Here is an 11,801-nt window from a genome sequence, read left to right as displayed (position 1 = left end):
TCCCACAATTGTAACACTTGCCATCGAACTTTCTACTATTACCGCGATTCTTGGAAGCTCCCCCTGAATGAGGGCCTCCCTTTCCTTGGTAATTTTTCACCTTGTCACCATCCTTTTTAGATCCATTGCCAGTATACCGCTGAAAAGTGCCTCTGCTTTTGCTGGTGTAGAGTGCTTCCTCTTCACCCTTCAACGAGACTCCTCCCATTTGCTTGGCCATGGCTTCTTGACCTGCAAGCAAATTTTCGAACTCAACAAGCGATGGTTGTGTCGACCATCCCTGTACAGCAGCAACAAACCCTCGATATTCGGGTCTCAAACCATAGACAATTATTCTTTTTATCCTGGCTTCCCCAATAGCACCTGTCGGATCTAATTCTGAAATTTCACGGCATATCGACTTCACATTGTGAAAGTATTGGGCAACCGCCATGTCGCGTTGCGCCATTGATAGAAGTTCATTCTCGAGAAGTTGCAATTTTGTATCGTTCCTCTTCGAAAAGAGTGTAACAAAAGTGTCCCATGCTTCCTTTGGTGTTTTAGCATCCCGGATGTGCTCCAACATTTCTTCTTCAATTGTGGTCTTTAAAGCAAACATTGTTTTGCCTGCTTTAATTTTCCACTTTCGCAAGATTCCATTGGCATCTTCTGTCGCCGGTTGTGTAACTTCACCACCACCGACAACCTCCCAAAGGTCTTGACCTTGTAAGTATGACTCCATACATGTTGCCCAGGTTGTAGTTTTTGTTGTTGAGCTTCTTGATTCCTCCAACTACTTGAAGATCACCCATCTTAACGGCAAGGCTTTGACTACACCGAACAAGCTTGAGTAACAAACGTGCAGAGTACTAAATTACTCTAAACACAAAGAAGCTCCACAAGGTTTGTAATAACCTCGACAATAACTCAAGAAATATTTTCTGATGTGGAAGATCAGTTAAAAACTGCAGCCACAGAGCATACTCAGAATTTCAAGAGATTAAAAAACGGGCTCTGATACCAATGTTGAATCAAAATAGAGTAAAAACTCTAATTGATCAAAAAAAAACTCTCTTTAGAATAATCTCACAAATTGCAAAAGGGAAAGAACTCTTAAGAAAGCTTTCAAATGCTTATAATTAAGCTTTGATTGTTGGATGATAAAACTCAAATACAAGTAGGGTATTTATAGGTTACAAGAAACAATCTAAACCACTCATTAAAATAAACACTAAATAATCTAAACCATTGAAATTAAAACATGAGAAAAATACTTAATTTTCACCTAACTAAATTGATGTAAGCAATGACATCAAAACTAAATTGATGTAAGCAATGACATCAAATTAATTTAGGTGTGAACATATAGGCTAATATTGAATTTTCAACATAGTTTGTTGATTTTCCTTCCTATTGCAAAATAAATATGTTTGTATGCAATCATCTATAATACATCATATGCATAACCAACACTGTTATATCACAGGTAATGCTCATGTAAAAGCTCTCAGAACATTGTGCAAGTTGAATTCGTTGCCTGAGGAGGCCGATCAGCTTGTCATAAGATGGGGACAGCAGCTTCTCTCTAAAGCATATGAAATTTTAGAAAAGTACATTTCAGATAACAAAGAACCAAATACCGGTAATAGTTTCTTTACACCGCCAGGTGGGAGCAGAAAAGGGAAGCAAGCGGCAAGAGTGTCCAGACTATTGTCAAAAGCAGTCACTGCGGTCTATGCGTTGGGTTTTTAGTTGATGTCCTACTGCTGATGTGAGCTCCATTGTTCCACTGTTATACACAGTTGTAAGTTCAGGGAATTCTGATCCGAAGCTAAATAAATTACCAGTCCTAAGGTATCTTTGAATCAGACGGCCCCTACTTTGTACATTCAAGCATGGCTGACATTAGGAAAAATTTGCCTTGCTGACGGGAAGCTTGCCAAAAGTTACATTCCTCTCTTTGTGCAGGTCAAGTCATCAACCTAAGGCTTTCTAGTCCTGCTCTGTATGATTTTTGTATGATTTCCATTATATTTTTGCAATTCTTGATTCTTCAAAATGAACACTTTTTCATTCATTCATATACATCACAACTTGCATGGCAAAACATGTATATGCATAGCCTATAGCTTCGGTTCTTTGAATACGTAGAAGGTTCCAAAATTATTTCTAAGCATCAAACCTTATACACTTATCTATATGCATTTCTTCCCTCCTACCTTTTTCAAGTTATTTCCACAGTATTTCTCAATGTCATCAGTTCCAAATAAAATTTGATAACGATGTTACCGTGCACTTCAAACTACAGGAACTTGAAAAGAGTGATAGTGCAGCCTTCGCAATAATCTTGTGGTGAGATGGCGGATTTTTGTGTTCGCTATACTGCTTTGGTTGATTGGTAAGTTAGCGGAGAACTAATAAAAATGAGCCTTCTTGGGTAGTTTCTCCAAAGCAACTAATTAGAAGGGGGGAAATGTAGCAAAGAATCCTTTTCTATGAGACTAATTACTGGGTAATGAACAATTCATGTAATAACAGTTATATAGCTAGGATAACCAAGTGTCTCCGTGATCCATGTGAACTTGTCAGACGGCAGACTTTATATTACTCTCAAGATTTATTACAAGTTAGTTTCGTGACGGTTTAAACATGTGATATTATCTTAATAGCCTATTGAATTCCGTAATTTTGTTTCTAACCAGAGACTATGTGAAGTGGAGGGGAGTGCTGTTCCTTCGGTTCCTTCTATGTCTTGTTGATGAATCCCAAAAAATAAGACAACTGCTGATTTTCTCTTTGGAAATATTTTGAAAGGTAAGGAGATTTTACATTTGAGTTTGCTCACTTTTGGAATAAATGTTTGATGGATTGACCTTTTTTTTGTATGTTTGTCTTCCAGCCAAGGCTCCACTTCTAGCTTACAACAGTTTCGTCGAACATTTAAGTGCTGAATGACTGCCGTGCACTTCCAGCCAAGGCTCCACTTCTAGCTTACAACAGTTTCGTCGAAGCCATTTAAGTGCTGAATGACTGCCGTGCACACAACGGACTTAACGATTCCAAGAATTCACACAGACGGAGAGCCAACTCTTCTCCATCAGGTATTCGTGAGTTGTGTTGAGGCACGTGTTTATGATCTATTCAGTGTTTTCTTCCTTTATAAATTTCATGTCCGACGAGAAATTTGCATATTCATATGATTGCAGCCAGTTACAAGCATTTCTTATGTTGATGAGCAGCATGCTTTCCAAATTCTTTCCTGCAAAGAGATCCGACCCTCAACTCATCGTGGGGCTGCATTGGATACAGCAGAGGTAGAGGAGAAGCGGGGATAGCTGTGCATCTGCGTCTACCGCGAAAGGGAGGGCTATAACACAGGCAGTGAGAAAGGGTCTTATCCAAAACACCATCCCCATCTTTATAGAATCAAGAGGCTACTAGAAAGCAAGAACAGCCCTCTTACAGGTTCCCTCATGGAATGCCTGCGAGTCCTTCTCAAGGAATACAAAACGAGATTGATGACATGCTGGTCGCAGATAAACAGCTTCAAAAGGAGCTCTATATATGACATTCAGAAATACAAGTCAGTAAAGGCTCGAACAACAGCTGCAGAAGCAGTTGCAGGCGTGCAAAACAAAAGTGTCTATCGTTCTACACGCCTTGTGTTCCGAAAGCCTCAAGAAACTCAGCCCGAAAACAAATCTAATAAGAACTTGTTGAGTAATTCGAAAGTGGCATCGGCAATGGCAGACGCGGCTGCGGAAGCCACTGCAGGGTCCGTACTAAGGGATGTGAACAAGGGAGCAATGACACCACCACTCAACTCCATTAGTATGCCAAAACTCAAGTCTAACCAGGGAGGAAAGCGTGCTAAAACCGATCGTCCTTGAATGTATTGGAATCTTTGAGGAGACGAATTGATGATGAAAATTGGGCCAATTAGTTAAAATGTAAATAGCAAAGATTTTTCTAACAAACATTGATAGTATTGTTTAAACTTAGTAACTATTAATGTTTTCACCATTTTCTATTTGATTTGTTCATGAATTGAACTTGGACTAATTTTTTTAGTGCTTTAGAATAAGTTTGAGTGTAGGTTTGAAACATTTTATCATACTTTTTTAACTTAAATTGAATTCTATTACTAATTTAGATTATAATATTGGATTAATTGAGGTATAACGCTTCTTTGTCTTTGGTGAAAAAGAATTTAAGATTTGGACTGAATTGTAAAGATTTTGAAGTATGAAGTATAAAATGATAATTTTTCTATAAGAAATTTTTTTACTGATTTGTGTCTATAAAACAAATTTAAAACGCTTTCACTGTCAGATGCTTTTCTTTTGGCTTCAAAAATATTAAATTTCCTTTATAACTATTTTTTAATCAGAAAAATTCTAATGGGCTAAATTCTTTTAAAATGATTTATTTAAATAAAAAATTATAAATACAAATAATTTAAAAAATTCATTTAAAATATTCAAATTATAAAATTCACCGCACCAATCAGAAGAAATTCTAATGGGCTAAAATTTCTTTTAAAATGATTTATTTAAATAAAAAATTATAAATACAAATAATTTAAAATAATTCATTTAAAATATTCAAATTATAAAATTCACCGCACCATCTTAAAATCTTATAAATATCAAATGAATGAATGATGACCGAATTTAAATTGTTTTGGGGCACTTTGAAAAGGAGAGCTCGTCCTTTGAAAAAGGAAAAGCACGAGGCCACGGACTGTAGTGTGGATATCAAGATCCAAGGCAATTTGTCAAACAAATTGGGAAACGGAGAACGTCGACCAAAAGGAACCACAGCAGAAAAAACCAGCTGTCTTTCACGGCTGCACCACCGTGATAACCACCACGCTCACCGCTGATTAACCGTCGGACTAAAAGCCAGACAACGGTATACAAACCAATCCACTACGACGTATGTTCAAAACACAAATAAAATGACAATAATGCCCTCAATTGGTCAAGCCAATTCCTTCTGATCTCTAGGGTATTCGCTTAAAATTACAAGAATCGTACTACAAGGAGAAAAAAAAAAGTAAAATCTACTTACGGTGTACAAAAGCCAACAAAAACGAAGTCTTCGACAGATCGGAGGAGTCAATCGTCGGAATCGTCGCCGCCGCCGAAGATGGAAACGCGATTGTAGAGCAAGAACAAGATGAGGAAAAGGAACAAGGCGACCCCAAAAGGGAGCCGCTGACGCGGTGGATGGAGTCGGGTTCTCCGGTGGAGAAGAGGGCGGAGACGAAGGAGCCGCGATCGGAGGAGAGGAACTGGATTGTGAGGAGGAGTAGGATGGGCAGGAGGAGTAGACCGAGTGGAGTTAAGAGGTCGGAAATGGCTTCGGTTATGGCTTCGCCTCGATCGCCGAGCAAGAATGGAGCTAATACTACGATGACCACCACTACGGCTAGTATTACTCCATGGGGTGCACCGCCACCGCCTTGCCTTCCCGGTAACATTGTTGTTTTTGCGTAGGGTTTTTTTTTGGAAGGATTTTTTTGGGGTTTGAAACAAGAAATGATGGGAAAAATGGGCGTTGGGGGATTGAAATAGTGTGGAGGAGACGCGTTTTACCATGTATTTTTTCCTTTTGACTGTTGATCTCCTTGGAGACTGAAACAGGAAAATTGATAATCTTAAGTGATCAAATGAATTTTAATAAAATAAATTATATTACAGTTTCTTAAACTAAGACTCCCATTTTCAAACTTTAAAATGTTTTATTTCAATGCTTCAATTATATCAAGAAATCCGTTAGGAAAATGTGTGATTATAAATAACCTGGTTTTTATGCTCCAAGGGCTTCAAATCTGGCTTTCAGGAAATAATCAATAACAACAAGGGTATGAGGTAAAATTATTCCAATAACACATTTTTTTCTCTCAAATAGAATATTCGTTTTAATTTTGAGAATCACATGTTAATATAATTAATTAAGAGTAAGTGATTAAATGATGTGCTAATCTAACTTAGATATTAGGTTTGAGTCCACATGATCTCATTTTTATCGATAAAACAGTAATACATGTCACTATTATATGATGAGATTAAATTTATTGAATTATTTTTAATTGAAATTAAGATCATTTTGATATAATATATGTAATAAGGATTAAATGTGTTATTATCTCAATTAAGATCAAATTAATAGAATTTGTAAGTAACGAGGACTAAAAATGTTATGATACAATTTTTACTTAATTGCCACGTCAACATTATGTTACCAATTAATGACTAATAGATTAATTAAAAACAAAAACAAAAGTTTAATAATCTAATTGTATGAATCAAATACTTCAATGATTAAAAGAATTATTGTTATATTTAGAGGCTCTTCCACTAACTATAACAAGGTTGATTGAACGCTCATTATCAAATGATTGAGAGTATTTAAAATAAATACAACTTTAATCACCTTAACTTAATAAAAAAGTTTAGTAACCTAATTGATATTTTTTGTGTAGGAGCTAAAATAAAATTGACTCAACAATTAATGACTAATTTGATTGTTTACCTAAATACAGATAGTAATAAATAATAATTTAAGTTATTAATGTATTTTTTAAAATTACAATTAAATAATTTTAAAAAATATATAACCATTACATAAATTAAAATATTTTATAAAATAATATCAATTTTATTAACACATTATAATTTATTTTAATCAATGTATTTTTATGAAAATAATACATTTAAATAATATTTACTTAATTATATATTTAAAATATATTAGATTTTATGAGCATAAATAATTATTTGTGTTTATTTATAAAAATAAAAGAATAATGAAAGAATGTCCAAAAATTTACAATCACAACACATATGTCCCACGGTGATTCCATTCTAAATTGATATCTACAAAACTCGATTCAATGTTTGATCATTACATTTGTGAAATATTTGGTACATGATTGAAAATAAATTATATTTTTAATAAAATTGACATGGAAGTTCTTTTGTTTCCTTATTAAAAATTTATAAAAACATCTTTATTTGACATTTACTTACAAAATAACTTGAAATTATGATAAATATAATTATTCTCAAACATTAAGTACACAAGGTATTTTGCAAGATTGTGATCTCAATTTCAACACCTTAAAAATAGATTATATTTTTAATTATCAATTAGATATCGAGACATAACATCGTAACAAGTTTCTTAACATAGAGAGTTATTATAACGTTAACAAAATCACGAATCAAGCTATTTCAGCGGTTAAATAAATGATTGTTATCCCTTTAATGATTCTATGCTTTAGGATGATACCATGTTTCAAGGGTTAGTGCTTGCTTCAATTCTTGTCCCATTTTATATGGGTGGTTTTCAAAATTAGTAACTAATACAGAATTTCATGGTAGAATCGAACTTATAAAATTTTAGATAAGCGTAAAAATAAATTATCAATAAAAATATAAAATATAAAATTTAAAATTTTTAGAGGCGACCTCATTCTATTTTTTTCAAGATGAAAGGTTTATGTTTTTATTCATAAAAAAATTTGAACTTCAACGAAGTTTAGCTTATTTAGGGTTTTCTTACCCATTGCGTTTTGAGAGATGTCTATTTATTATGGTCATGGTTGGAGTTCTCTCGTCGCTATCATCATATCCCTCGTCTTTGGAATTGACATCAATTGCTAGTTCCTTGAAATTCTCTTATCACCGAATAAATTCATCTACTAGCAATACAGTAAATATAAATTTATTTTTTAAACAAACCTATTTTTAAACTTAAATTTTTTTTCAAAATTTTAATTGTATAAAGTGAATCTTTTTATTGAAGAAAAGGGGAGCATTTCTTTATATTGTAATCCATGTTTGATGGGAGCTTGTTTCTAGTAACCCTAAACCGGTTTACACATAACCCAGATTAAAGGGTTGTGAGGTTGGCAGTCAAGAAAGGAGATTGAAGTCCAAGATGGCGTTTGAGTAAAGCTAGCAAGGTTTTCAAATGAGGAATATCAATCACAATTCATCCTTCCTTCAATACTAAATTCTCCCACGATAATGGTTAGACATAATGACAAAATAATTATGTTTGTTTAAGCTTAAATTTTAAAATAATAATATTCAAATAAATAACTATAAATCTTACGTACAAATTGTAAAATAAACATGAAATATATGGATAGGTACACGTATACAAATATTGTAGTAAACATTTGCTTCCCATTTAAATATCTTTGTTCTTCATATAATCATTTAAAAGATTGTATCTTATAAATTTAAATTCTGTTGGGTTTCATTTTTATCAATAATTTAGTTAGACAAAACATTTATCAATGTATATGTGTGTGTTTGTTGCTTGAGTTTTAGTACGTTCTGTGTATATGTTTGTTCATATTTGAAGAACGAATATCATTGAAGAGCAAAAAAGACTGCATATAAAAAGCGACGATGATTGAAGGACAAAGTTGGCGATATATTGCCAATAGAAAGTAGACAATTTAGTACTGCACAAAAAAAAAAAACTGATGATTCAAATGCTTGCAGTTCTCTTGGATCCCACAACACATGCTGCCTACTGCGTCCACCGCACACACATATAAATTCTTTAGTTTACATAGACTTAAAACTATTGGATGAATAAAAATAAATGACTAAAATTGACTCATTGTTTTTTCCCCAGTAAACATTTTCACATTTTCTACTTTTAATCTAAATCTGTTTTCACTCATCCAATGATCTACATATGTGTAAAACTAAAAGAGTTTTACATTGCGTAAGAGTATTCTGCCCATACACACACACAATTGAATTAAGTAAAAATTGACTTATTTAAGTTGATGAGTTATATTTTATAATTTATATTTTATTTGAAACTTTTTGAGCTTAATTGAGTTTATGAAATTTTAACCTAGTCGAGTTATTTAAATTTTTTTTTAGATTTAATTGTAAATATTTATAATGTTATGATACTATTTGATGTATATGTAAACAATTTTTTATAGTCATATACATATATATATATATTTTTTCATATGTCATATGCTATATCATGCAGTCGAGAGACTCGACTCAAACTTGAAAATTTATCAACTAATTATTAAAATTTTTGAGTTATTCGAGTTCTATTTATAACTCAACTTGAATTGGAATTTTTTCGAGTCGAGTCTAGTGTAGTTAAGTTTTTCAAGTCAGATGGAGTAAAAAAATAATTTTTTAGTCGTGTCGAGTTTTGTTCACCGTACATATAAAAACTAATTGGTTAAAACTTGCTCCAAGTCTCTATACAATTCTACATTTGAAATTTATTATTCTACTTTTACTTTTAAGATTTTTCTTTCTTTCTTTCTTTCTTGAATTTAAAAATTCTAGCTTAATTGTTAACCCCATTTAACACCATATATTTTTTTCAAATTTAGGTCCATCACAACATTATTTTTTTTTTTGCTTGCACAGTTAGCATATTATTTTTTTTTAATTTAAAAATATAAACCAACTAATTTGATAAAAGAATTTAATAGTGATTCAATTTTATTCTACCTATCTATAACGAGCTAAAATAACTCTTTAAAAGTTATATATATTTTTAGAGCATTCTCAGATATTTTGGAGGCCCTGAGCTAAACTGAAAAATATACCTTTATAGAACTAAAGTATTCAATTACTTTGAATAATTAATTTAATATTATATTACTATTTTAGAAAAATGATTAAATTAAGATCTTAAATTATTAAAAAATTAGAGGTCTTAATTATAAAGGTAAGAAGTGAGATTAAAAAGTTAGTGACTTCAATTATAAAGGTAGAAAGTGAGACTGGAAAAAATCAGAGACCTCAATTATAAAGATAAAAAGTGAGATTGAAAAAATTAAGGGCCTCAATTATAAATGTAAAAAGTTAGATTAAAAAAGTTAGGGAAAAAATAGGAGCTTCAATTATAAAGGGAAAATGTGGGATTGAAAAAATTAAATGCTTCAATTATAAAGATATAAAGTGAGATTAAATTGTGTAAACTGTCAGAATATGAAATTTTGATAAATTGTGTATTGAAAGTAGTGGAAGACAAATGATTTAAATCTAAAGTTTAGTGAGACTTATATTTGATTTAAAAAATAAAGTGTTAAGTAAGTGCAATTTAGTTATTTGATTATTATAGTCGACGACGACTTGCGATAAGTCAACCTCATTTTATTTTCCAGTATGATTTATAAATTTCCAAATATTTTTATAAAAATTTTCATCAAGTTTTATGAATGATTTGGGTATGAATTGCTCAAGTATGATATTTATGATGATGAATTCTAAACGTTACAGTTATCATATGATTTTCAATTATCAGATATTTACATATCAGATGATTACAATTATAAGATATTTACATATATCAGATGATTACAGTTATCAGATATTTGCATATATCATATGATTATAGTTATCAGACATATATTAATAAATGATTATATGGTTCTATGATGATACATATATCGGAACCGTCTTTCGGTTGGGCCCCGGAATTGGGCTTCGACTTAGAAAAAATGATTTGGAGTCACCACCGACCATTTTAAAACGAATCTAGGTGGGTCGGACACCATCTTACATGATCTACGTTTTTCCAGAAATGTGTTGGGTTCGGGAGTCGGTTACGGTCAAGGAAAGATTAGCACCCTTGAACCGTCCTTTCGATACCAATTAATTTGTCGGTTGTCTTTAAATGCGAAAATTAAAAATTAAAATTAAAATTTAAACTACCCGATTCGAATTGCTTACCTTTGATCGATTGAAATTACCACTGAAAATGTCAAAAAATGTTAGATGATAAAATAAAATAAATACGAAGAAAAAAAGGAAATATATATATATACACACATTAATAAAATAAAATAAGATAACTGGAAAAGATAAACAAAAGTTAAAACAAAAGAAATTAAAAATAATAAAATAATAATAAAAACAATAACAATAAAGATAATAATAAGGTTATTAAAAAAGAAAAAAAAAAGTTAAGGTAATAAAAAATATATATAAATAAAAAAAGAAAATAAAAAGAAAAAGAATAATATATATATATAAGTAGTATCGATTAAATAAATAAAAATATTAAGATAATATAAAATAAAACATAAAAAGGATAAATTGAAGTAATAACAAAATGGAGGGTGAAATTAAGAGGAATTCATGGTTAAATTGAAATAATGGACCAAAATGAATAATATCCAAAGATGGAGTGATTACACCAAGAATTAATCCTTAAAAATCCAAAAGCAACTTATCTTGCATATTGCCTGTTAAGCACGTGGGCCCCAATTTGCTGAATTGACAACCAATATGTAAATAAGGCAGTGAAAATGATTTTTGTTTGGTTCAGCATTGAGAAAGCAAGAGAATCCAGATTCCTGGAGAGCCTTTAGAACCCGTTTTTGCAGCTTCCGCATCTTCAAAACTCCATCGGGACTGGATTTCAAGGCTTCTTTAATAAACTTCTTCCACTTTATCTTCTTTTTCGTATATTCTTTTGTCAAGGCAGATTCCACTATACCTTATTTTACGACATTAGTTTGGATTTCTTCGCTACAGCACCGGAATTAGTGAATATAGAAGCACCATTACCATATTCGTTTTGATTAGCAATGTTTATCGCGTCGTCCAAGCCGTCAGCCTTCATGCAAATAAGAACAGGGCTAAAGATTTCCTCCACAATATTTCTCCCATCAAGCAATAGTTTGGCTTCACTATCGACTCCTGATTGAACTAATCTGCATATTCGTTCTTTAGCCTCCTTGCCAATAACTGCACCAAGATCCTCGTCAGGTTCGATTCTAGTATTAATTTTAAGACCCTTGGCAC

The 11,801-nt window shown here is 31.9% G+C and overlaps 2 pseudogenes; one reads left to right on the top strand and one right to left on the bottom strand.

Moving 5' to 3' along the window:
- Positions 1–3,882, top strand: part of LOC120147668 — a 10,695-nt pseudogene extending 6,813 nt beyond the window's left edge.
- Positions 3,883–4,951: 1,069 nt separating this feature from the next.
- On the bottom strand, positions 4,952–5,568 carry LOC120156433 (annotated as a pseudogene).
- Between the last annotated feature and the right edge of the window lie 6,233 nt (positions 5,569–11,801).

The sequence above is a fragment of the Hibiscus syriacus genome, unplaced genomic scaffold (assembly GCF_006381635.1).
Source record: "Hibiscus syriacus cultivar Baekdansim isolate YM2019G1 unplaced genomic scaffold, ASM638163v2 tig00000218_pilon, whole genome shotgun sequence".
Taxonomy (NCBI): Eukaryota; Viridiplantae; Streptophyta; class Magnoliopsida; order Malvales; family Malvaceae; genus Hibiscus; species Hibiscus syriacus.
Note: the sequence above shows the minus strand (reverse complement) of the source record. Positions and strands in the feature narration are given on the sequence as shown.